This window comes from Salmo trutta, chromosome 29 (genome assembly GCF_901001165.1).
Source record: "Salmo trutta chromosome 29, fSalTru1.1, whole genome shotgun sequence".
Classification (NCBI taxonomy): Eukaryota; Metazoa; Chordata; class Actinopteri; order Salmoniformes; family Salmonidae; genus Salmo; species Salmo trutta.
In genome coordinates this window covers 41,911,943-41,934,807 of record NC_042985.1, presented here as the reverse complement: position 1 = coordinate 41,934,807, position 22,865 = coordinate 41,911,943, and the positions used below count along the sequence as shown (strand labels likewise).

General features: G+C 41.2%; 1 protein-coding gene across 4 annotated transcripts in view; it reads left to right on the top strand.

The window, feature by feature from the left end:
- Positions 1-22,865, top strand: part of homer1b (homer scaffold protein 1b) — a 145,476-nt gene that overhangs the window by 108,655 nt on the left and 13,956 nt on the right. The gene's annotated exons all lie outside the window — the stretch shown is intronic.

Genomic DNA, 22,865 nt, shown 5'->3' with positions numbered 1-22,865 from the left:
CAGACTTGACATATATTTTCAAGCCGATTTAAGTCAAAACTGTAACTAGGCAATCTCAGGAACATTACATTTTGTCTTGGTAAGAAACTCCAGTGTAGATTTGGCCTTGGGTTTTAGATTATTGTCCTGCTGAAAGGTGAATTTGTCTCCCAGTGTCTGTTGGAAAGCAGACTGAACCAGGGTTTCTCTAGGATTTTGCCTGTGCTTATATCTGTATTCCGTTTCTTTTTATCCTAAAAAACTTCCTAGTCCTTGCCAATGACAAGCATAACCATAACATGATGCATCTACCACCATGCTTGAAAATATGAAGAGTGGTAATCAGTGATGTGTTGGATTTGCATCAAACAAAATGCTTTGTATTCAGGACAAAAAGTACATTTCTTTTTCACATGTTTTGCAGTATTACTTAAGTGCCTTGTTGCAAACAGGATGCATGTTTTGGAATATGTGTATTTTGTACCGTCTTCCTTCTTTTCACTCTGTCATTAAGGTTAATATTGTGGAGTAACTACCTTAGTTAGTATTGTATTGAGCATTGTGGAGTAACTATCTCTATCCTTAGTTTTCTCATATCAAAACAATTAAACTCTGTTGGTGAAAACCCTGAGCAGTTCCCTTCCTCTCCGGCAATTGAGTTAGGAAGGACAACTGTATCTTTGTAGTGACTGGGTTACTTGATACCCATCCAAAGCCTAGTTAATAACTTCACCATGCTAAAAGGAATATTCAGTGTCCGTTTTTTTTTGTTTTTGTTACACATCTACCAATCGTTACCCTTCTTTGCCAGGCATTGAAAAACCTCCCTGGTCATTGTGTTTGAATCTCTGCCTGAAATTCACTACTCGATTGAAGGACTTCACAGATAATTGTATGTGTGGGGTACTGAGGGGAGTAATAGTGGTTAACATAATTTAAAAATCATGTTAACCACCATTATTGAACACAGAATGCATCCATGCAACTTATTATGCGATTTCTTGAGCACATTTTTACTCCTGAATGTATTTAGGTGTGCCAAAACAAAGGGGTTGAATTGACTTAAGACATATCAGCTTCGACATTTTTATATACAGTGGGGCAAAAAAGTATTTGATCCCCTGCTGATTTTGTACGTTTGCCCACTTACAAAGAAATTATCAGTCTATAATTTGAATGGTAGGTTTATTTGAACAGTGAGAGACAGAATAACAACAAAAAAATCCAGAAAAACACATGTCAAAAATGTTATAAAATTATATGCATTTTAATGAGGGAAATAAGTATTTGACCCCTCTGCAAAACATGACTTAGTACTTGGTGGCAAAACCCTTGTTGGCAATCACAGAGGTCAGACGTTTCTTGTAGTTGGCCACCAGGTTTGCACACATCTCAGGAGGGATTTTGTCCCACACCTCTTTGCAGATCTTCTCCAAGTCATTAAGGTTTCGAGGCTGACGTTTGGCAACTCAAACCTTCAGCTCCCTCCACAGATGTTCTATGGGATTAAGGTCTGGAGACTGGCTAGGCCACTCCAGGACTTTAATGTGCTTCTTCTTGAGCCACTCCTTTGTTGCCTTGGCCGTGTGTTTTGGGTCATTGTCATGCTGGAATACCCATCCACAACCCATTTTCAATGCCCTGGCTGAGGGAAGGATGTTCTCACCCAAGATTTGATGGTACATGGCCCCGTCCATCGTCCCTTTGATGCGGTGAAGTTGTCCTGTCCCCTTAGAAGAAAAACACCCCCAAAGCATAATGTTTCCACCTCCATGTTTGACGGTGGAGATGGTGTTCTTGGGGTCATAGGCAGCATTCCTCCTCCTCCTCCAAACACGGCGAGTTGAGTTGATGCCTAAGAGCTTCATTTTGGTCTCATCTGACCACAACACTTTCACCAGTTGTCCTCTGAATTATTCAGATGTTCATTGGCAAACTTCAGACGGGCATGTATATGTATTCTTGAGCAGGGGGACCTTGCGGGCGCTGCAGGATTTCAGTCCTTCACAGCGTAGTGTGTTACCAATTGTTTTCTTGGTGACTATGGTCCCAAATGCCTTGAGATCATTGACAAGATCCTCCCGTGTAGTTCTGGGCTGATTCCTCACCGTTCTCATGATCATTGCAACCCCACGAGGTGAGATCTTGCATGGAGCCCCAGGCCGAGGGACATTGACAGTTCTTTTGTGTTTCTTCCATTTGCGAATAATCGCACCAAATGTTGTCACCTTCTCACCAAGATGCTTGGCGATGGTCTTGTAGCCCATTCCAGCCTTGTGTAGGTCTACAATCTTGTCCCTGACATCCTTGGAGAGCTCTTTGGTCTTGGTCTTGGCCATGGTGGAGAGTTTGGAATCTGATTGATTGATTGCTTCTGTGGACAGGTGTCTTTTTTACAGGTAACAAGCTGTGGTTAGGAGCACTCCCTTTAAGAGTGTGCAACTAACCTCAGCTTGTTACCTGTATAAAATACACTTGGGAGCCAGAAATCTTTCTGAAATAATAAATTTCCCTCATTAAAATACAAATCAATTTATAACATTTTTGACATGCGTTTTTCTGGATATTTTTGTTGTTATTCTGTCTCTCACTGTTCAAATAAACCTACCATTAAATTATAGACTGATCCTTTCTTTATCAGTGGGCAAACGTACAAAATCAGCAGGGGATCAAATACTTTTTTCCCCCACTGTATATTTTTTTCAACATTTTTACTTTGACATTATAGGGTATTATAGGGTATTGTGTGTAGATGTGTGACACAAAATCTCTATTTAATCAGGCTGTAACACAACACAATGTGGTGTCGTGACGTTGTATTAGTTAATGTGACGACTGTTGCTCATCGAATGATTAACTGTTTATAATTGCGTGCTTAAATGAATCAAGCAATTATTAACTCATTAACCTGGGGCACCATGGGAAAATTAGTTTTATTGAGTTTCTATTTCCCAAATTAACTCAAAGAATATTAGAATATCGATTTGTCAACAGTCGCTAAATTAATCAACCTCTAGTCTCATGTCTGAACGTCGCATAATCCGGGAATCTGCACGAACCCGGGCTACACCAATGAGTTTACCACACCAATCTTAGTTGATTATTTATTTACTAGCAAGCTAAAATGATGATAAAAATACACATACACAAAACACAGTCTAGGCTTTTGATTAGGACTTAGTATAACGGGCCAACACACTATGGCGCGTGTTACCCAAAATGGGGATTTAAAAGAGAGAGAAACAAAGAAAGTACACGAGAGAAATATACACTTGGGTTCATTTGTCAGCTATGCTTATTCAAACCTAGTCTTGCCCCGAACTGCCACTCTTATGGGTCAGAATATAATGATGTAATTACGTGTTGGAGATCTCAGATGGGCGTCCCGCGTGGCTCGTTTAGGCTTCTCAAGGGCGCACTGCTCCGACGCAACTCTCTGATTGTCCTCACGATGTCAGTGTCCTTCTTGGATTGTGGTCTGATTTCTTCCCTTTTCTCTGTGGTGTCGCCTGAGGACATACAGCTCTGTAGCTCAGAGCTCACAGCGTATGAATGAAATAGCGTAGATACCACGATTCGATGAAGAGTGGAGGCTAGATGGTTCAACTTGAATTCACCCGCTTAGACACAGCTACTCATCCGTAGCTTGGGTAGAAAAATATTTCTTTGTCTTCAAACTTTGTGTTGCGTTTTGGGGTTCGTTGACCATTTAGACCTTCGCTGCAGCTTGGGGTCTCTTTTAGTCTGATATGTTAATTCTCCAGTCTTCTGTCTTATACCCTCGGGTCAGAAGTGGGCGTAACCGCCTTTAGGGCAATTCTCTGGGCGTACCAAGTTAAGGGACAAGGCCTAGATTTTACTCAAATCCAATTTTAGACACTAACTTCACATCTCATCTTTACCAAAACATTCTCTTTGATTTGGATATTTTCCACACAACGTAGAATGTATAAACATCAGGCATATACTGGGAAAACTCTTAAAGGTACAATGTTTTCATAATAATATCATCTGTTAACCTTTAATAATAAAACAAAAATTACATACATTTTCATATTCCATCTCTCGTCATGACCACCATTGTGGCTGACGGAAAACCATTGTTCCAAAGTCCCTTTATATGATTTGCACTTTTCGCACCAAAGTACGTTAATCTCTAGGAGACAGAACGCGTCTCCTTCCTGAGCGGTATGACGGCTGCGTGGTCCCATGGTGTTTATACTTGCGTACTATTGTTTGTACAGATGAACCAGACTTGTGGAGGATGAATCAGACTTGTGGAGGTCTACAATTATTTTTCTGAGGTCTTGGCTGATTTCTTTTCATTTTCCCATGATGTCAAGCAAAGAGGCACTGTGTTTGAAGGTAGGCTTTGAAATACATCAACAGGTACACCTCCAATTGACTCAAATTATGTCAATTAACTTATAAGAAGCATCTAAAGCCATGATATCATTTTCTGGAATTTTCCAAGCTGTTTAAAGGCACAGTCAATATGTGTATGTAAACTTCTGACCCACTGGAATTGTGATACAGTGAATTTTAAGTGAAAGTAAACAATTTTAAACAATTGTTGGAAAAATTATTTGTGTCATGCACACAGTAGATGTCCTAACCGACATGCCAAAACTATAGTTTGTTAACAAGAAATGTGTGGAGTGGTTGAAAAAGCGAGTTTGAATGACTAAGTGTATGTAAACTTCCGACCTCAACTGTATGTATGCATGATTTGGAAAATAACATGTACATGGGTTTACCTGCATTAAGTACCAATTTCAGTTTCACAAAGGCTTTCCGCAGTGCAATAAATGCAGATTAAAGCTCTGACAGAACCTGGTCAGCTGTGGGGGAAATAGCAGGTCAAAGTTGAACTTTTTCACAGATAAAAAAATTGTGTTCCTATAAATAGTGAAAAGAACTGGCCCAAGAATCGATCCCTTTGTTATGTCCAGAAAACCTGATTTAACACCATCATTAATACACAATGTGGTCTGTTAAATCATTTTCAAACCAGCTACACACAGCCTGCCTGGTGCAGGACAATTGATGAAAGCTTCAGAATAATTACTGAGTGATCCACAGTGTCAAAAGCTTTAGACAGTCAATAAAAAGGGCTGCACAATGTTTATTTTTATCCAAACAATTAAGAACATAATTTAAGACCAAAGAAGTAGCAGAAATGGTGCTATGATCTGGTCTGAAACCTGACTGGTGTACATTTAGAATACATTTCGTAGATAAAAAGGATCTAAGTTGAGTATTTAACAAGGATTCTATAATTGTTTCTAGGCAAGAGAGTTTTTGAAAATGGAGCAATAATTATTTAGGTCATACGTGTCACCACCTTTGTGAAGGGGGAGTATATGAGCCGCCTTTCAGACCCCGGGGATGGTACCAGAAGTAATTGTAAGGTTAGAAATGTGTTAAAGATTCTGCATTCAGAGGAGCAGAAAGCTGAAGCAATGGCTCAAGCAAATCAGCCCCAGTGAATTTATTTTCCATCAATCTTGCACAAGGCGTCGAGCCCATCAGAAGTAGAAAGCTGTTGAAATTAAGCAAAGATTCACGAGAAGTTAACGGAACTTCCATCGAGCCAGCTAAAGGCTGGGAGAGGGGCAGGCAGTTGTCTGGCTGATCAGGGTTAGTTCCACCATTTATTTCAAATAAAAATACTGCAGAGATAAAATGTTAATTAAAAGCTTCACAAATCTGATTTTCTCAGTAATGATGCCAGAGTCTGACAACTTGCTTAGGCAGGAAAGGAGAAGATTTTCCACGCATCAGTGTATTAACTGTTTTCCAAAATGTTGACGGTTCACCAGCAGAGTCAGAGATAGAACTTAGATAGTAGCTAGATTTAGCTTTCTTGACAGAGGAAGTGCATCTGTTTCTAAATTGCCTGAAAAACTGCCAATCTGCTACTGAGTAATATTTTCTAGCTTTGGCCCAGACCATTCATCATAACAAGATCTGAAAGTTTTGTAGAGAACCAAGTACTTGTATTTTTTTACTTTAAGGAGTTTAAAGGGAGCTTGTTTGTCTGCCAGAGTGAAAAAAATAGATAATAAAAATTCTAGAGCTAATTCAGGGTCATGCATGCAGCTGATAGAGGAGAAGTCAGAGGAATAATATCATGAAGAAAAGCTTGTGGGGAACAATGTTTAAAATATCTGTTCATAATTATACGACACAAAATGGCACCTGACCAACTGCTATTTTGTGTGTTTTTGTACATAATGTTTCCGCCATCGTTTCCTGTGACCGAAAAAAGGCTTCTAGATATGAGAACAGCGATTTGGATAAAGATTTCTCTTTAAATGAGTCGGGGGCGCAGGAAATACTTCTCACCCCGGACCAGGCCCTAATTTCAGAGACTCGGAAAAGGAAGTGACGGCGTAAGAGGCCAACGTGCGGGCACTCTAATGAAACTACGTTGGCTAATAAATTATCCAGCTCTACCCTACGTTCTATTGGCGAACGTACCACTACTGGAGAACAAACTGGACAAGCTCTATTCTGGACAAGCTCTGTTTCTCGGAGTCCTAGCTGAACAAGGACATGGATAATCTATATCTAGCTGGTTTTTCTATGCATCAGCAGGATCGAACTGCAGCCTTGTGTAAGCTCAAGGGGGGAGGTGTGGGTTTCTTTGTTGACAACAGCTGGTGTGCGATCACTAATATTAAGGGAGTCTCAAGGTTCTGCTCGCCTGAGTTAGAATACCTCATGATAAGCTGTAGACCATGCTATTTACCAAGACAGTTTTCTGTGTTTTTCGTAGCTGTCTATTTACCACCACAAACCGATGCTGGCACTAAGACCACACTCAACGAGCTGTATAGGGTCATCAGCGAACAAGAAAATTCTCATCCAGAGGTGGCGCTCCTAGTGGCTGGGGATTTTAAGGCAGGGAAACTGAAGTCTGTTTTAACTAATTTTACCAGCATGTCACCTGTGCAACTACAGGAGACAGAACTCTAGATCACCTTTACTCCACACACAAAAATGCATACAAAGTTCTCCTTCCATTTATCAATTCTGAGCATAATTCTATCCTCCTGATTCCTGCTTACAAGCAAAACTAACATTTTGTTGTGTTACAGCCTGAATTTCAACATTTATTACATTGAGATTTACCCCATATTGTCAAAGTGGAATTATGATTTTAGACATTTTTACAAATTAATAAAAAATGAAAAGCTGAAATGTCTTGAGTCAATAACTATTCAACCCCTTTCTTATGGCAAGCCTAAATAACTTCAGGAGTAAAAATGTGTTTAACAAGTCACATAATAAGTTGTATGGACTCACGCCTGCTCCCACTCCCCCGAGCGAGGCTGCCATTCATTACGCTAACCTGTCACCATCATTACGCGCATCAGTGCTCATTGGACTCGCCTGGACTCCTTCACGTTGTTGATTGCCCCCTCTATATCTGTCTGTTCCTCAGTTTTGTTCCCCGTGTCAGCATTATTGTCGTAATGTCGTTTTGTCCCCCCCGTCCAGTTGCTGTTCATGTTTTGTTTGATGTCCGTTTTTGATTAAATGTCCACTCCCTGAACTTGCTTCTCGTCTCCAGCGTCGGTCCTTAGAGAATGCTGACACCACTATTTGAAGCATCAGGAAGTACTTGTTTTTTGTTTTTGGTGGTGATGTCGGGAAAGGGTGCCGCTGCCAATGGAACCGGGGGTGCCTCAGCTGGCTCGTCGGGCTTCCACGCCTTAGCTTGCTCGAGAGGTTTCCTTGCCTCGGTTGGCTCGGCAGGCACCCATCTCACATCATGCCTCAGTCTGCCCGTCAGGCTCTCACGCCTCAGTGGGATCGTCAGGCTTTCACGCCTCAGCCGAATTGTTGGGCTCCCACGCCTCAGCCGGCTCGTCAGGCTTCTTTGCCTCAGCCGGCTTGTCCAGAACCCATGCCTCGGCCAGCCCGCCAGGCTTGCCCAGGTGGGAAGGCTGCGCTTCTCGTCTCCAGTGTCTGTCCTTACACAAAGATCAGGTAGGTTTTTCCAATGCCTCGAAAAGAAGGCTGGTACATAAGTAAAAAAACAAAAACAAAGACATTGAATATCATGTTGAGCATGGTGAAGTTATTAATCACTACAAAGACACAGGCGTTCTTCCTAACTCAGTTGCCAGAGGGGAAGGACACTGCTCAGTGATTTCACCATGTGGCCAATGGTGACTTTAAAATAGTTACAGAGCTTAATGGCTGTGATAGGACAAAACTGAGGATGGATCAACAACGTTGTAGTTACTCCACAATACTAACCTAGATGCCAGAGTGAAAAGAAGGAAGCTTGTACAGACTAAAAATATCCTAAAACATGCATCCTGTTTGCAATAAGGCACTAAAGTAAAACTGCCAAAAAATGTGGCAAAGAAATTAACTTTATGTCCTGAATACAAAGTGTTATGTTTGGGGCAAATCCAACACAACACATCACTGAGTAACACTTCATATTTTCAAGTATGGTGGTGGCTGCTGGAGTTGCTTACCAAGATGACATTGAAAGTTCCTGAGTGGCCGAGTTACAGTGTTGACTTAAATCAGCTTGAAAATCTATGGAAAGACTTGAAAATGTCTGTCTAGCAATGATCAACAACCAACTTGACAGATCTAGAAGAATTAAAAAAGAATAATGGTAAAATATTTTACAAACCAGGTGTGCAAATCTCTTAGAGAGGTCTCACAGCTGTAATCACTGCCAAAGACGATTCTAATATGTATTGACTCATGGGTGTGAATACTTATGTAAATTAGATATTTCTGTATTTAATTTCCAATAAATGCACAACAATTTAGATTTTTTATTTCTTAACTTTTTCAGTGTGGGATATTGTGTGTACAGTGCATTCGAAAATTATTCAGACCACTTGACTTTTTCCACGTTTTGTTACATTACAGCCTTATTCTAAAATTGATTAAATCGGTTTTTTTTTCATCAATCTACAGACAATATCCCATAATGACAAAGCAAAACAGGTTTCTATGAATAAAAATAAATAAATATCACATTTACATAAGTATTCAGACCCTTTACTCAGTACCTTCGGCAGCGATTACAGCCTCGAGTCTTCTTGGGTATGACGCTACAAGCTTGGCACACCTGTATTTGTGGAGTTTCTCCCGTTCTTCTCTACAGATCCTCTCAAGCTCTGTCAGGTTGGATGGGGAGCGTCGCTGCACAGCTATTTTCAGGTCTCTCCACAGAGAATTTAGATTGGGTTCAAGTCCGAGCTCTGGTTGGGCCACTCAAGTACATTCAGAGACTTGTCCCAAAGCCACTCATGTGTTGTCTTGGCTGTGTGCTTAGGGTTGTTGTCCTGTTCGAAGGTGAACCGTCACCCCAGTCTGAGTTCCTTAACAATCTGGAGCAAGTTTTCATCAAGGATCTATCTGTACTTTGCTCTGTTCATCTTTCCCTTGATCCTGACTAGTCTCCCAGTCTCTTCCCCTGAAAAACATGGTTTTGGCCAGGTATAGAGCAGTGCCTGGTTTCCTCTAGACGTGACTCTTGGCATTCAGGACAAAGAGTTCAACCATGGTTTCATCAGAGCAGAGAATATTGTTTCTCATGGTCTGAGAGTCCTTTAGGTGCCTTTTGGGCAAACTCCAAACAGGCTGTCATGTGCCTTTTACTGAGGAGTGGCTTCCGTCTGGCCACTGTACCATAAAGGCTTGATTTTTGGAGTGCTGCAGAGATGGTTATCCTTCTGGAAGGTGTGGCGGCTAATTTCTGCATTACCAAATGAGATGAGTTACAAACTTCACACACCAGTCAGAGTTATATTTAAAACTACATCTTTAATAATTAAGATGCTTTTACAAAAGCCCTTTGACTTTCAATGACGCGCTATCTCTAATGAACCATTGAAAAGTGATTACACAAAAGTACAAAGATCTTTTATAGCCAAGATACATCCCTCTCAACGTACATGACGCACCACAGATACATAGAATGGGTCACAAGGTTAAGTTTTGTATGAAAGATATCTATAAAACATAGAAGACAGCAACTGCTGTGTCAACAGAGTTCATTGTATAGACCAGTGTCTGGTCCTCCTACTCCAAACTGGAACCGTTTCTCAATGGTACGGTATAGAACAGAACCATTAGCTCATGTCCTCTGGAATGCTCTTTAGGCGTTATTATCAAAATACATCGTTAATCTCCTCTGTCCGTGCTATCTCATAGAGGCCCATCCTCAGTAAAACACACACACATATGTAGGCAATGTTCCATTCTGTCCTCTTCCCTTTCTGATATTCTGCATAACACCAGAGACATGTAAAAGACAAGCATGACCTCTCCCCTCTCTGGGCCCCAAGTGACTGAGCCCCAGCTGAGGGAAAAGTGCAACTGAAAGACACCAGTCCAAAGGGATACATTCTAATGACAATTGTCTCACATAAGCATATTATGCAAATAAAACATCTTAATTATCTATGTTACCCAACTAATTCTGATTCATCCACCACAAAGGTTCTCCCACCTCCACAGAAGAAACTCTGGAGCTCCGTCAGAGTGACCATCGGGTTCTTGGTCACCTCCCTGCTTCAGTGCTGCAGAAATGTTTTGGTACCCTTCCCCAGATCTGTGTCTTGACACAATCCTGTCTCGGCGCTCTAAGGACAATTCTTTCGACCTCATGGCTTGGTTTTTGCTCTGACATGCACTGTCAACTGTGGGACTTACATAGACAGGTGTGTGCCTTTCCAAATCATGTCCAATCAATTGAATTTACCACAGGTGGACTCCAATCAAGTTGTAGAAACGTCTCAAGGATGTTCAATGGAAGCAGGATGCACCTGAGCTCAATTTCGAGTCTCATCAAATCAAATTTATTTATATAGCCCTTCGTATATCAGCTGAAGTCTCAAAATGCTGTACAGAGACCCAGCCTAAGACCCCAAACAGCAAGCAATGCATGTGAAAGAAGCACGGTGGCTAGGAAAAACTCCCTAGGAAAAACTCCCTAGAAAGGCCAAAAATCTAGGAAGAAACCTAGAGAGGAACCAGGCTATGAGGGGTGGCCAGTTCTCTTCTGGCTGTGCCGGGTGGATATTATAACAGAACATGGTCAAGATGTTAAAATGTTCATAAATGACCAGCATGGTCAAATAATAATAATCATAGTAGTTGTCGAGGGTGCAACAAGCACGTCCGGTGAACAGGTCAGGGTTCCGTAGCCGCAGGCAGAACAGTTGAAACTGGAGCAGCAGCATGGCCAGGTGGACTGGGGACAGCAAGGAGTCATCATGCCAGGTAGTCCCGAGGCATGGTCCTAGGGCTCAGGTCCTCCGAGAGAAAGAAAGAAAGAGAGAAAGAGAATTAGAGAGAGCATATTTAAATTCACACAGGACACCGGATAAGACGAGAATACTCCAGATGTAACAGACTGACCCTAGCCCCCCGACACATAAACTACTGAAGCATAAATACTGGAGGCTGAGAGCAAAGGGTCTGAATACTTATGTAAATAAGGTATTTCTGTTTTTTGTTTTGCAAACATTTCTAAAAACCTGTTTTTGCTTTGTCATTATGTGGTATTGTGTGTAGATTGATGAGGATTTTTTATTTATTTAATCCATTTTAGAATATGGTTGTAACGTAACAAATTGTTGAAAAAGTGAAGGGGTCTGAATACTATCCGAATGTACTGTAGATGTGTGAAAAAAACAATCAATATAATCAATTTTGAATTCAGGCTGTATCACTACAAAATGTGGAATAAGTCAAGGGGTGTATAAGGCACTCTTTCCTCTGGTCCCCCAAAAATATCCAATGCCGCAGAGCAGTGATTGGGGACATTCCCCTGGCTAAGGTGCCGTTATTCGGAAGGGACGTTAAATGGGTGTCCTGACTCTCTGTGGTCACGAAAGATCCCATGGCACTTATTGTAAGAGTATGGGTGTTAACCCCAGTGTCCTGGCTAAATTCCCAATATGGTCCTCATATCATCATGGCAACCTAAACATCCCCAGTTTCCAATTGGCTCATTCATCCCCCCTCATCTCCCCTGCAACTATTCCCCAGGTCATTGCTGTAATTGAGAATGTGTTCTCAGTCAACTTACCTGGTAAAATAAAAAAGATGACTTAATGAAGGCTGTATCCCAACCAAAAGCCATGGATTACAGGCAACATCTGCACTGAGCTAAGAGCTTGAGCTTCCGCTTTCAAGGCGGAGAACACTAATTCGGACGCTTATAAGAAATCCCACTATGACCTCGGAGCCATGAAAACAGGCAACGGCATGTCTTGCAAACTATCACCGATTACAAAAGGAAACCCATCCGCGAGCTGCCCAGTGACGCGAGCCTACCAGAAGAGCTAAATGCATTCTATGCTCGCTTCAAGGCAACCAACGCTGAACAATGCATGAGAGCACCAGCTGTTCTGGATGACCTTGGGATCACGCTCTCCATAGCCGATGTAAGACCTTTAAACAGGTCAACATTCACGAACTATCAGGACATGTCCTCAGATTATGCGCTGACCAGCTGGCAAGTGTCTTCACTGACATTTTATACCTCTCCTTGACCCAGTCTCTAACACCTACATGTTTCAAGTAGACAACCATAGTCCCTGTGCCCAAGAACACCAAGGTACTGTAACCTGTCTAAATGATTATAGCCCTGTAGCACTCACATCTGTAGCGATAAAATGCTTTGAAAGTCTGGTCATGGCTCACATCAACACAATCATTCCAGACACCCAGTACCCATTCCAATTTGCATACCGTCCAAACAGAACCACAGATTACGCAATCTCTATTTTACTTCACACTGCCCTCTAACACCTGGACAAAAGGAACACCTATGTCAGAATGCTGTTCATTGACTACAGCACAGCATTCAACACCATAGTGCCCTCCAAGCGCATCACTAAGGTAAGGACCCTGGGACTGAAAACCTCCCTCTGCAACTGGATCTTGGACTTCCTGACGGGCTGCCCCCAAGTGGTGAGGGGTAGGAAACATATCCTTTCAACACGGGGGCCCCTCAGGGGTGCATTCTTAGTCTCCTTCTGTACTCCCTGGTCACCCACGACTGTGTGGCTGTGCACGACTCCAACACCATCATTAAGTTTGCTGAGTACACGATGCTGGTAGGCCTGACAGTGTGATGCCAGGACAACAACTTCTCCCCCAATGTCAGCAAGACCAAGGAGCCGATCATGGACTACAGGAAACAGAGGGCCAAGCACGCCCCCATTCACATTGACATGGCTGTAGTGGAGCGGGTCAAGAGCTTCATGTTCCTTGGTGTCCACATCACTTATGATCTATCATGGTCCACACACACCAACGCAGTCGTGAAGAGGGCACGGACACGCCTCTTCCCCTTTGGGAGGCTGAAGAGATTTGGCATGGGCTCTCCAGGACCATCCAGGACCTCTATACAAGGCAGTGTCCGAGGAACTCCGTAAAAATTGCCAAAGACTCCAGCCACCCAAGTCATACACTGTTCTCTCTGCTACCGCACGGCAATCGTCACCGATGCACCAATTCTGGAACCAACAGGACACCTGAACAGCTTCTACCCTCAAGCCATAAGACTGCTAAATTATTTAGTTAGTCCAGGTAGCTATTTTGTTAATTATCTATCTGCATTGACCTTTTTTGCACTAACTTTTTTGACTCATCACATACTCTGCTGCTACTGTTTATTATTCATCCTGTTGCCTAGTCATTTTATTCCTAGTTATATGTACATATCTACCTCAATTACCTCATACCCCTGCACATCAACTCGGTACTGGTACGCCGTGTATATAGCCAAGTTATAGTTACTCCTTGTATATTTATTATTAAGTGTTATTACTGTTATATTATTTCTCTATGTTCTTTCTCTCTGCATTGTTGTGAAGGCCCTGTAAGTAAGCATTTCACTGTTAATCTACACTTGTTGTTCACGAAGCATGTGACAAAATAACTTTTTATTTTATATGAGGATCAGTGTTAATCTGTTTAGTATCTCTAATATGCAGTAGGACCGTGATCACTGAGATCATTAGCAAAGACACCACTGGGCAAGTACTTGTGGGGGCTGTTTGGTAGAATTATGTAAATCGGTGATGAGTTGCTAGATTTATTTTTACACTAATCCATGTGGGTTTTGCAATCAGTTGAGTCGTGTTAAAAATCATGACAAATAGTCTTCAAATGGTCAGAGGCCGGATAAACAGATACATGTGTATTTTGGCTTATGGCTACATCTATAACCAAAAGCAAAAATTTTGGGGGGGATAGTGATATTTCGAGAACATGATGTCACAGAAGTTGACTTCACATATATAGCCACCCCTCCCCTTTTTTCAGTCTGTCACACCTGACTATGTTGTAATCAGCAATGTCAATGTCCTTGTCTGGGATCGAGCCATTTAGTCAAGTCTCCGTGAGAACAAACTCCGGGCTCGTGTCATGCACCAGATATGAAATAAATCCATCTTTGACTTCAAACACCGTACGTTGATATGTAACAACCCAATCACTGTATGCGATTTGAAAACAGTGGGTGTGTCCATATTTATGTTATTTGATATAATAGCACTGGACAAGCTTACCATAGTGGGCTTCTTAATTGGGCTAACAGTAACAGAGCTAACAGTGGAATTCAACTTCATGGTCACAAGATTATTACTGACAATACCCCTGGGAATATGGTTATAATGCTGTGAAATTGTGGGAATGGGAAGAATTACCTGAGCAGGGGTTATATACAGTGCATTTGGAAAGTATTCAGACCCCTTGACTTTTCCCACAATTTGTTACGACAACCTTATTCTAAAATGTATTAAATTGTTTTTTTCCCCTCATCAATCTACACAGAATACCCCATAATGACAAAGCAAATACAGGTTTTTAGAAATGCTATTTTCAGGTCTCTCCAGAGATGTTCGATCGGGTTCAAGACCGGTCTCTTGCTGGACCATTTAAGGACATTCAGAGACTTGTCCCGAAGCCACTCCTGCGTTGGCACTCCACCATGAAGGTCTGATTGGTGGAGTGCTGCAGAGATGGCTGTCCTTCTGGAAGGTTCTCCCATCTCCACAGAGGAACTCTAGACCTCTGTCAGAGTGACCATTGGGTTTTTGGTCACCTCCCTGACCAAGGCCCTTCTCCCTCGATTGCTCAGTTTGGCCGGCGGCCAATTCTAGGAAGAGTCCAAACTCATTCCATTTAAAAATGATGGAGGCCATTGTGTTCTTGGGGACCTTCAATGCTGCAAAAATGTTTAGTACCCTTCCCCAGATCTGTGCCTCGGCACGATCCTGTCTCAGAGCTCTATGGACAATTCCTTCGACCTCATGGCTTGGTTTTTCTCTGACATACACTGTTAAAACCTCTTGAGACTCTCATCCCGTTAGCGGGATCATTTTCCAGCGAAAAACTCCTAGCGACATTAGCATAACGAAATTCAATATTTTTTTTTTTCAAATATAGGACTGTCTATCGTTTTATAGATACACCTCTCTTGAATCGACCCTCATTGTCCGATTTCAAAAAGGTTTTACAGGAAAAGCACAATATTAGATTATGTTAGAGGAGTACATGGTAAAAGTAGCATCATATGAATTTTCCAACCAGGCACATGCATCACATATAACCAAAAAACAGCTAAATGCAGCACTAACCTTTTACAAACTTCATCAGATGACACACCTAGGACATCATGTTACACACAGCATGCAATCTTTTGTTCAATAAAGGTCATATTTCTATATAAAAACAGCATTTTACATCGGCACCTGACGTTGACTAACTTTTTTTTCATAAAATGCGTCCCGGGAAACAGTGCTACAATTTTATAAATTACTATTCGAAAACGATTTTTTTTTTTTATATTGTCAATCTAAGATTTATAGATGAATATCTCTTGAAAACACCCGTCATAACAGATTTTAAATTAACTTTACAGGGTAATCACACTTTGAGATAAAAGGGGATGCGATACTCAGAAAATGAGCTAGAAAGCCTAGCTCGTCGCCATCTTGGAACAATCGCACATCACATCTGATCTTGTATAATATTGCCAATAATCCCTCACCTTTAGTTGTCTTCATCAGAAAGCACTTCCAGGAATCCCAGGTCCACGACAAATGTATTTTCGGTCGAAAAAGTCCATCCTTTATGTTCCATTAGCTTGCTGTTGTTAGCGCGTCCTAAGGCTGTAACCAAATGTTGATCCGTGCGCGGCACTTGGCTAACGAAAAATGACTATTTTCCCTTCGTTAGGTTCGTTCAAACATGTCAAACGTTGTATAACATTAATCTTCAGGGCCTGTTTCAACAAGAGAGCCAATCAGATTCGAGTGGGACGATTTCATTGTGTTTCAAAACGTTTCCAAAGGTGGGGGCAGACACGGCCGCCGACGTCACAATGCTGATAGCCCTCCTACTGTGACCAATTGCCACATCGTCTCCTGCACTGAGTTTCGACAGTAGAAGCTTCAAAACACTTTGTAAAGACTGGGGATATCTAGTGGATGCACTGGAAAGTGCTCAATTATCATTTTTTTCACGTTGTGAATTACAGGGAAGGCTGTGAAGTCGAGTCCACAATTCAGAATCCCACTTCCTGGTTCAATCGGTCTCGGGGTTTTGACTGCCATACGAGTTCTGTTATACTCACAGACACCATTCAAACAGTTTCAGAAACTTTAGGGTGTTTTCATGCATGTCCTAGCTTCTGAGTTTGATTAGTAGGCCGTTGAAAATGGGAACAAATTTTTTCCAAAATGCGCTGTGGCGCCCCCAGTGGTAGGATATACGCAAGAGGTTAACTGTGGTACCTTATTTTCAGTGGGCTCCAAAATTACTGCCACCCCTGACTGGCAATGCACAAACAATACTTAAAAAAATATAAACAATGTAATTATAGAGAGAAACTCAAAATACCAACATGTGACAAATACTGTACTTTATTAATGTTTCAATGGAACCAACCAAAATCATACAATTATTTAATACAAAATAAATGTAACCTAAATGAAGGTTTCATAATTATTGGCACTCCTCATTTAGTACTCAGTGCAACCACCTCTGGCAAGGATAACAGCATGGAGTCTTTTTTAGTAATGTTTGACAAGGTTAAGGAACACATTCGGAGGGATTTTGGACCATTCCTCTATGCAGATCCTTTCAAGATCCTGGGTTTGCGCTTATCAACTGCCCTCTTCAACTGAGCCCACAGGTTTTCGATTGGATTTAGGTCCGGCGACTGAGATGGCCATGGCAGAACATTAATTTTGTTGTCACAGAACCATTTCTGTGTGGATCTTGAGGTATGTTTTGGGTCATTGTCTTGTTGGAAAGTCCACCTATGGCCAAGTCCCAGCCTTCTGGTAAAGCCTCCTCTTTCCCACAGCAGTAACATGTCTGCTAGGGAGACCTAACAGTAAAGAAACTGGGTCCAATTCTAGATCGACCCTAGAATTTTTTCAATTTCTTGCAGAACACCAGACCAGTCTCATTGTATTTTAGAACATGACCATAAACAATGTGTTAGGGTGCCTGTATCAGTTTTACATTTAAGACACTGAGGAGAAGAGGAAGAGGGGCTAAAAGTGTGTCTGCGATTTGGGGATATATGCAATCTGTGTATTATTCTTAACTCGATTGCTCTAGTACGATTACATATAGATATTGTTTTTGCATATCTCCAAATGTCCTCCCTCATCTCTTCGTCAATAGTAACAGACAATTCTTTCTCCCACACTTGCTTCACCCTCTGTGTGTCAACAGTAAGCATCATAAAACAAACTTACAGATATTCCTTTGATTCCTTTGTGGGAAAAAAAGCATTCTTTCAATGACAGACACATCAGGGTTGCCAATTAAGGTGGTGCTCTTCAAAATATAATGTCTTACTGTAGAAAGCGAAAAAAAGTCCTGCTTTGGGAGTCGGTATTTCCCAACCATCTGCTCAAATGACCAAAAAATCTTATCAGCAAATAAATAATGTAGTCTGCCTATGCCCTGATTAAGCCAAAAGTTAAAGCTAGCATCCAGCAATCCTGGACCAAAATCTGTGTTGTTAAGAATTGGGGTAAGAGCAGAGGTTAGTTTGGACCTTCCCAAAAAACGTTGAACTGATCTCCATACTTTGAGTGTGTTAAGTGTAGTTGGGTTATTGCAGTGATCTTTTACAGACTTGAAACTTCTGAAAAATAAAAGATCCTGAAAGGGGTATTTTGAAAAAGAAGTCTCAATGTCTAACAAAATAGAGGAGTCATCATTTGTGATCCAGTCAGAAATGTGACATAGGTGGGCACACCACTGATAGAACCTAATATTGGGCAGATCCAAGCCGCCCATAAAACTTGGCAGCTGCAATATTGCCATCTTAAGTCTTGGCTTGTGTTTACTCCATATAAAGGAACTTAGCCATCCATTTACATCCTTTATTACCTTATTGGAGAGTAATACTGGGATCATTTGGATTGGGTAAAGTAGTCTAGGTAAAATGTTCATTTTCAAGAGGGATAGTCTATCCAACCATGAAATCGGAACAGAGTTCCAGCACACCAGATCCTGTCTTATTGCATCAAACAAGGGAACAAAATTGGCTTTGTACGTTTGCTGGAATTTAGGAGTTACAAATATACCCAGATACGTAAAACCTGGGGGAGATCATTTAAAAGGAAAGAGGGTAAAGAATGAAGGTTACCAAGTGGCATAGCCTCTGATTTAGTTAAGTTAATCTTGTAGCCTGAGAATTCACTGAATAATTCAATAATATTAACAAGAGATGTAATTGAAGTCTCGGGACTAGAGATGAATATCACGACATCATCAGCATACAAGCTTATTTTATGGTGAACGTCACCAATGAGCAGGCGTTACTCTGATGGCCTCGGCCAGTGGTTCCATAGCGAGTGCGAATCGGAGAGGGGACAAAGGACAGCTCTGTCTGGTACCTCTGAGTATAGAGAAGCTAAAACTTTTGACCTAAAACTTTAACCCATTTTATAAAGTTGTTCCCTAGACCAAATTTAGTCAGAGCAAAGAATTGTTTTATTTACCTTTATTTAACTAGGCAAGACAGTTAAGGACAAATTCTTATTTTCAATGACAGCCTAGGAACAGTGGGTTAACTGCCTTGTTCAGGGGCAGAACGACAGATTTGTACCTTGTCAGCTTGGGGATTCAATCTTGCAACCTTTCGGTTACTAGTCCAACGCTCTAACCACTAGGCTACGCTGCCGCCCCAATAGGTAAGACTACTCCACACAGTCAAAAGCTTTCTCAGCATCTAGGGAGAGCACAAGACCATCCTTAGCACTTTGTTGGTAGGCTTGAATAACATGAAGAAGCCGCCTGACATTGTTACATGACTTGCGGCCCTTAATGAAGCCAGTTTGGTCTCCTTTCATAATTAGTGGCAGTGAGTCCTCTAATCTTGTGGCTAGAATTTTAGAAAGCAATTTTCTATCCACATTCAGATGGGAAATGGATCTGTACGAGGAACAAGACTGGGCATTTTCCCTTTTTGAGAATAAGGGATATGTTGGCTTCTCTCAGCGTTTGAGGGAGATGGTCATTTGAACATTAGTGGTTAAACATATCAAGCAATGGCTCAAGGATCAGGCAATGGAACTCTTTATAGAACTCACTACAGAACCCGTCTGGTCCTGGGGCCCTACCATTTTGCAGATTCTTAATTGCGAGCATTATCTCTTCCTTGGTAATAGGGGCGTTAAGGAAATACCTCTGTTCTTAGGAGATAGTAGGGAGCTCAATCTTAGAAAATAAGTCCTCAATTAATTTGGGTGGGTCATTTGTCAGATCTGAGGCATAAAGATTTGTATAAAATTTCTTAAATGACTCATTCGTCAATTTATTTTCATATAAATGATTGCCATCAGAATCAGTAATAGTAGCAATTGACTGAGTCAGCTCTCTTTTTAGCTAGGTACGCCAAATACTTTCCTGGTTTATCATGTTCAGACAGTTTTTGCCTGACAAATCTCATTTTCTTTTCAGCGTCCTGTGTTAGGAGAGAGTCCAACGTTGATCTAAGGACTGATATTTCCTTTAATAGGGCAGGAGTGGGAGTTTTAATGTAATCCTTCTCTTTAGTTCCTAATTCACCCTCTAAAGTTTTTTTGCTTTTCACGCTTTTTCCGACTCTTAGTGGCTGTGTATGACATAATCAGACCCCTGGCGTACGCTTTACAGGTGTCCCAAAGGAGCGAGGGGTTATCTGTTGATTGAAAGTTAATAGAGAAAAATGCTTTAAACTCTGAAATAAAATATGATGTAAATGTAAGGTCTTTAAGAATTGTTATATTCAACCTCCGATGTCTTGACAGATTGGATGCCCCATTGAGTTTTATGTCCAGGATCACCTCTGCATGATCAGATATGACTATGCTTTCTATCCTAGCGGATAAAACAGACTGAAAAGACGTCCTGGACATGAAAAAGTAATCTATTCTAGTCTGACATCCATGAGGTGCAGAGAAAAAAATGAACTCTCTGTTGGAGGGATGAAAGGTTCTCCAAACATCAGCATACCCCAGATCATCACAAATAGCTTTAAGTGACCTAGCTTGAGGAGAGAGTGACGCTATACCGCTGGGAAACTTGTCAATAAGGGGGTTCAACAAACAATTAAAATCTCTTTCAACCACTGCAGTGTCTGAGTTTAATTCTGAAAAGTCTAGAAATACCTTAGTGAGGAAATCAGGGAGGTGGGCAAGGGGAAGTAAATATTCATTATGGAAATGTTCTGCCTTTGTGAAGTACCATTAATTTAAAAAAACGACCAAATGTATCTTTCACACAATTCAACACCTTAACTGGTAGGTTCTTTTTCACAAGAATTGCTACACCTCTACTTCTGGATGTAAATGATGAGAAAAACACTCACTTGTTGCAATTTCAGATGCTCATTATCATCAAAATGAGTTTCTTGCAACAGAGCAATATCAATATTTAATTTTTTCAAAAAAGACAGTATTGTCTTCCTTTTAATGGGGTTATGGCTCCCTCTAATGTTCCATGTGCATACACACAGTCTGTTACCTGTCATTGCACTTTGACCAACCCAATATCCAGACTGAATAATACTATAAATCTCACCGAGCATAAACAAACGATATGAACCCTGAACCCGAACTATACTAAACCAAAAAATTAAACATGTAAAGATCCAAAAGGGGGTTTTCCCACTAGCTAACATGCAGGGGATTGCAACTCTCCAATGTAGACTCTTAAGTCCGCATAGCCACTCTATAGCCTCATCCTTTATATATATAGAAAACTAAAATCAATAAAAGAAGATTGAGGCTCTTCCACCTAAAACCAAGCCTGGGCACCAATATAGATTCACACATATCTCAGTCTTAGCAAGAAAAATAATAAAGATACGAATATTACTGAACAGGACCACTTGAGAACTCACATCACTGCTTCATGATCAGATTCAAATAAAAAAGTTATCCAATGCTGCGGAGGTGCAGCTTAAAGTTATTTAACCGAGAGAGTCAATAAACGCAGAAGCCTCTTCAGGTGTGTAGAGTTTCTTAGGCCATCCGTTGACCATCATCTTCAATGTGGCCGGGTACAGCAGTGTGTAGTCCATCTTCATTCTCTTGAGTCGAGCCTTCACCTCATTAAATGCCTTGCGTCTTCGTACCACCGCTGTGGAGTAATCATTGAAGAATGAGACCCTTGACGTTGACTACCGTCAGAACCGATATGTCTGGCCGTATCCATGACGCGTTGCTTGTCGGTGAAGTTGTGGAACTTTATAACCACTGGCCTTGGGCGCTGGTTGGGACTGGGTATCGGTGCTTGAGAGCGATGGGCTCTGTCCAGCTTCACAAGACCAGCCTTAGTGTCCATTTGAAAGGTAGCCAGAAAATCTTTACTGAACGTGTCCCTTCAGAATTTTCCGGTAGTCACACAACACGGATATTGCATCTGCGTCCTCGATTATCCAAGTCTTCAATGTGCTCCGCCATTTCGTGCACCTGTTTCTCAAGTGCCTTTATCTTAGTGTCCATTGATGTAGTTGAAGTTTCCACAGTAGCAATTCTTCCTTCCGCCACATCCACACGCTTGACAACCCTCTGTAGTTCAGCTGAATGGCCTGCTATTGCTTCCAAGACCATTCCTATCTTAACATCGATCACTTTAGTAATGTTATCCATCATACTTTGAATCACCAGGTCCATTGTGCCTCGATCCGCAATGGTGTTAGCTTCGCTAAAGTTAGCTAGCTCCTCCTGCACATTTACAGGGGTGGTGGTTTTTGTCCAGTTTTTAGTAGTTCTGCTGGGCATGTTGTCGGAAATATTTGAGAAATAGCCATCAAGACTCATTGTAGGATAACTTATTTAGCAAATTTTACCACTTTTTCAAGCTAGAAAATGAATATAAAAAGAGAAATTAACAAATGCCACGGGAGCTCGCTGAAACACAGTGTTCTCTCTTAATTAAGACGCCATTTTGTCACCACTCCTGACGTTGATTTTTAATTGAATCAATAAATGATTTTGGTGTGTTTCATTGAAACATTAATAAAGTACAGTATTTCTCACATGTTGGTATTTTGAGTTTCTCTATAATTATATTGTTTATATTTTTTTAAGTATTGTTTGTGCATTGCCAGTCAGGGGTGGCAGTAATTTTGGAGCCCAATGTAGACAGGTGTGTGTTTTTCCAAATCATGCCCAATCAATTGAATTTACCACAGGTGGACTCCAATCAAGTTGTAGAGACATCTCAAGGATGTTCAATGTACATTTTGAGTTTCATAGCAAAATACTTATGTAAATAAGGTATTTCTATTTTAAATGTTTAATACATTTGCAATTATTTTTTTTCGCTTTGTCAATATGCGGTATTGTGTGTAGATTGATGAGGAAAAT